Raw genomic sequence first — 5,330 nt, 5'->3', positions numbered from 1 at the left:
CTGTCCGTCTCTCGTAAGAGGAATTCCTTTTCTCCCAGACGTCCCTGAACTCTCCTCAGACTCCTCCCCCTTGGCACCTCCTATCTTTCGACAAATACACTTATCGTAAGCCGCTTTGGATAACATTGTCTGCTAAATACCCAACATTTAAATGTATGTAAATACGGCCTGGTCACCTTGTCGCCTTGATGCTTATCGTCGATAGTCATCAGTCGATGCAAACCTGCCGCACCCGGCAGAACCTCGGATTGTTGGAGCCACCTCAGAGCCTGGACCGAAAACGGGAAGCCAACCAGGTCCGAATCCAAACTAACCACCACCAAATTAAACATTGACCATTGATTCAGCCAATGGATGACACCATTCACTGCCAAACCGAAAAAAAAACATGTGGGAGTGTGTTCACTTTCGGGGTGAGTAGGTGGGTGACAGAATCTGGCTCTCTGATAGAACAACCACTGTCTAAGTGCAGACATTGTAAATGTTAAACAAACTGCATTTATACATCACTTTTCTAACCATTGGCCACTCAAACTCAAAGTTTGACGATTAACTTTTTGCCTGGCATTCACCCATTCATGCAAACATTCACACACCGACGGCAGAATCAACTATGCAAGGCGACTGCCAGCTCGTCGGGAGGACTCGGGGTTAGAAGTGTCTTGCTCAGGGACACCTCGACACTCGAGCTAGGAGGAGCCGGGGATTGAAGCAGAGACCTTCCGGTAACAAGCCGACCCGCTCTGCCTCCTGAGCCACATGCCGATCCCCCCTCTGTCTGGTAATCACCGGGTTGGGAATCCCTGAACAGAGAGCAAACACAACAGGAACTACCCGCAACCTCAAAGAGGGGGGGGGGGGAGAGAGGCCGCGGCCGTGACACACGAGACGCGGCCGCCAGGACAAGAGTCTCCCGTGCGAAAAAGACGCTGATTGTAAGGGGAGAGCAGCCGAGCACAGAGCTGAGAGCACAGAGCTAAGGGCACAAAGTTACTGAGTTTGGCACGGCGCCAACTGGAGCTAGGGGATGCTTGTTAAAAGATAATAATAATAAATAAATCCCTGGTTACGGTTTATGGACTGGGGAGTCTTGGAGTTATAGCTTTGCGGTGGTCAGAAAAGATCATTAGTCCGACTCTTTTTTTTACGGTTTTCTATGAGAATGTGTTTTTTCTTTTGTAGCAAAATGTATTTCTAATAATGTTTGCAACCAGATAGAGATTATTGGAGGTAGTTGTGTTTTTAAAAAGGCAGTTCTAGAAACACACGCAAAAAAACACGCGCGCACACACACACACACAAACACACAAGGCAAAGACGTGAGAGAGAGGGGACAATAAATGAGAAATGCCTGTCTAATATTGTTTACAACCCGGTAAAGATTATTGGAAGTAATTGTCTTTTGAAAAGGCAATTCTTGATACACACGCGCAAACACACACACACACACACACACACACACACACAAACACACACACACACACACACACACACACACACACACACACACACACACAACCATGAACACACGCAAGCATACAACAAGTGGAGTCACGTGAAGGAAAAGTCCTGAGAGACAGGGGGAAAAAAAGGAAGAAATGTACAGAGGTAAGGTAATCCGAGTCATACATGCCGAGGAAGTAACCGCAAGCCTGCGGGGAGCCGACCGCCAATCAGAGAACAGGAGACCAGGACCTCAGACCGTGGAAAGAGATAGTGGAGAACGCGCCACAAAAATGCGTCCTGTCAGAGACATTAACATTCCCAAACGAAAACCTGGAAAAACGCTGAAGGTTATCAACAACAGCCGACGCGAGAGATTGGCGAGAACGCAAGCCCACTGGTTACATGACTCCCTGTGATGTTGTGATGCTGGCAGAGAAATAATAAGCTGTAAGCCTTGTGGGTTGGGAGGGATGAACTTGAGCCCTGGGTTCAGCATGCACCTAAAAACATCTCAGAACAAAGATGATATGAAACGAGCCTTGGGTGTTGATTTTCTGTATTTATCCAGTATTTGGGATACCTGTCTTCCAGAACACACTTCGAAACTTTTCGAGCCATCACTTCTGTTCAAAATCATCAAAAATTCAGTGCAAAATATTTTGCACTGAATTCAGTGCGAAATTCCCTGGTTTATTATTGCTTTTGACGGATGGCATGACATTTATCCTTCAGTCAAGCATACAGTTTCAGAGAACCCTCACCAAAATCTCGGCCTCAAGGAAAAGACTCCAGACTGTCCTCAGGCCAAGCCATGAGTGCAGAGAACAAGCTAAAAACCCAGTGCAGGTTTAGCCATGAAGCGCACTGGAATTACACGGGCCATTTCCAATGGCACACTCACATTCCAGGCTAAGGGTGTGGGTTAAGTGAGGGTCAAATTCCATCGGTTAAGAGGCACTGGTCGCGAGGTGTTACCGAGCCGACAGGAAGTGGTCGTCTGTCTGAAGTTTCAGCTTTGGTTCTCTGGAGATTCCCGAAAACGTCTCTGACGTATGGACCTTTGAACATCTTTTTAGGGGAAAGAGGTGGCATAACAACTTAAAGACGTTTAGAAACCGTCTGGGTTGTTCCTTGTGTCAGGATCCCGGGTGTACCTTCGGAAAGCGCTCTGTGATGGAAAATCTACATGTTACGTTCAGGGTCGTCTAAAATTTAAATCTTAGTGTTTCGTGTGATGTAATTGGGTTTCACATTCCATTCTTGGAATCTTGCTATTCTACATGGTCTTCTAAAATGTAAATCTTAGTGTTTCATGTGATGTAATTGGGTTTCACATTCCATTCTTGGAATCTTGCTATTCTGCAAGGTCTTCTAAAATGTAATTCTTAGTGTTTCATGTGATGTAATCTGGTTTCACATTCCGTTTCCGTGTTGTCTGCCTTGACCCCCTGGGGAGCGCAGAGAAGCAAAGGGTGATAAGGAACAGCCTCAACCACCTTCTTAACCTCTGAAGGAACTTCAATCAATAGATTAACATCTGGTTAACAAAGGCTATTGGTTTATTGGGGGCCAACTGCCCTCAAGGATCCGATCTAAGTGTATAAAAGCTCCTGACTTTAGCTACTCAGTGGACTTTTTGAAGTAAGTATGAAGTAAGACGCAGCGAGAACCCCCATCTGAGGCCTCTGATTATTGTAATGTATGCCTGTTTTATTGTTCGTTGATGCATGTTGTGATGTATCTTTGTTCGTACTTTTATGACAAATATATGTGACCACCAATTGTCGACAGTATTGTGTGCTTTTTGCATCTAAATATCTCATCTGTCTTAGACGCAAACTCTGATAGAGAAGTTGCCCCGACAACTCACAGGGAAGAGCTTTAGGAGGTTGACTTCCAACGCATAGTTGGAGTTCTTGGCATGAGGAACGGGGCTGCAGCGGTAGGCTACAGGGTGGGCTTTGGACTCCGAGTTCACCCTGCACAGAACCCCTTCAATCAGAAAGGCTGCGGCTGGATCCTACTGGAAGCCCGATGTTCACTGGAACAGCCTCTGATTAACGGTAAATGAACTGCATTTATACAGCGCTTTTCTAACCAGCGGCCACCAGTGGAGGCTTCTCCAGCGAGGAGAGGGAGGAAGGTCCTCCTTGACATTGTTGACAATAAGAAATGTAGGTTGCCCAGACTACTGTAATGAATTAATGCCCTTAAATATGACTACTTGAATGCTTTTTGTGTATGTAATGTTCGATTCCCTGGGTAAAGGGACATTAGCACCCCCTATCGCCTATTGACAATTAATTCAGGGAGTACGATAACCCCAAGAATAACATGGTTCAAGGGGAGAGCGGAGGAAAGTCCTCTTCCGAGTGGGTGTGACTAGCTAAGGGGTCTGGATCGCGCCAACGTCTATTCACGCATAGGCTGGAGCCCTGGCTGCGCTATCAACCAATAAGAAGGAGCCCTGGCTCCGCTATGAACCAATAAGAAGGAGCCCTCGCTGTGCGAGCAGCCCGGAGGGAGGGGTTACCCCCCCACTCAGGTCAAGGCTACGAGAACCAACGAACCCGCTCAGTCGTATGCCTCGTTTCCACTGAGCGGTGCGCTACTGTTCATTACGGTACAGTGCGGCTCTGTTCGCTTATTTGGCGTTTCCGCCGAGCGATGCGGTTCAGTGCGGCTCCGTTGGCTTATATTGGCGTTTCCAGCGCCAAGAGTTGGGCAAGGTCCCGAAAATAACGAGCTGAGGCTACGTATTTTTCGACACTCCTCGGTTGGGTTACCAAGCCGTCTGAAAGGGTGGCGAAAACGTGGAGCTACACACGCCGTTATTAAACAAAATCTAAAATCACTTAATAAATATGTGTGGTACCGTGTGGTATGACCAGGTAACTGATACCTTGGCAACACAACAGCGAGGAGGGTTGACTTGATCTGTAAATTAAGTCCCTCAATCATAATTGTTTTAACACTATGACCAACATTCTGAAACATCCATTAACATCCACATTTTCCTCAAACAATGTTAGGCTTACAGCGCATGTAAATAGTTTTGAAATAATGTTCTTGTTCTTTTAATTGTTTGTTACTCTAACCGTTCTGTTTGATATTGTGGAAAGGATATTAGTGAAGGGTTCAGAGCGTGATGCATTTGAAATGGCAACACTTTTGGTCTTGTTTTTTTCTAAAACAATTGTAGATGAAAATAAACATAGCCAAATTACAACCAATAGCTTCAGTCAATGAGGGCAAAAATAGGCCCAATGATAGGCCCAGATTTTTTTATTTAGTTTTGCAAATCAAGAGTAGGCCTGATTTGACTAATTGGCTTTTTATCCTTTCCTTCTTTCCTTGTAGTCCAAGACATGCTGCCCGCCAGCTTTCAAAGTACAATGCCGCCACAGGTGGATTTGTATAAAAAATTTGTTCTAATTATCCCTCCCTGCAATTTTGTAGTTCACCAAAAACACCCTGAAACAACTTGAGTCCATGTAATTATGCCACCATACACCACTAACAGTGCAAGCAGGTAAATGGCAACCAAGCACGCAGTCCTTCCTCCCTCACTTTAAAAACCACCAGCCGCCACGGATATCCACTCACAGCTCTGTAAAATATCGCCAAACATTCACGTAAACATGTACACAATTACACACCGACGGCGGTGTCAGCAACGCAGGTCGACAGCGAGCTCGTCAGGAGCAGTCAGGGTGAGGTGTCTTGCTCAGGGACACCTCGACACTCAGCTTGGGGGGAGCCGGGGATTGAACTAGCAACCTTGCGGCTACCAGCCAACCAGCTCTACCTCCTGAGGCATATGCCTCCCCATTAGCTTCAGTGAAACGTACTTCGCTAAAGTCCAATTAGCATGTCAGGAGCTA

The sequence above is a fragment of the Gadus chalcogrammus genome, chromosome 4, assembly GCF_026213295.1.
Source record: "Gadus chalcogrammus isolate NIFS_2021 chromosome 4, NIFS_Gcha_1.0, whole genome shotgun sequence".
Classification (NCBI taxonomy): Eukaryota; Metazoa; Chordata; class Actinopteri; order Gadiformes; family Gadidae; genus Gadus; species Gadus chalcogrammus.
The sequence above is the reverse complement of the archived record's forward strand: the minus strand, read 5'-3'. Positions refer to the sequence as shown.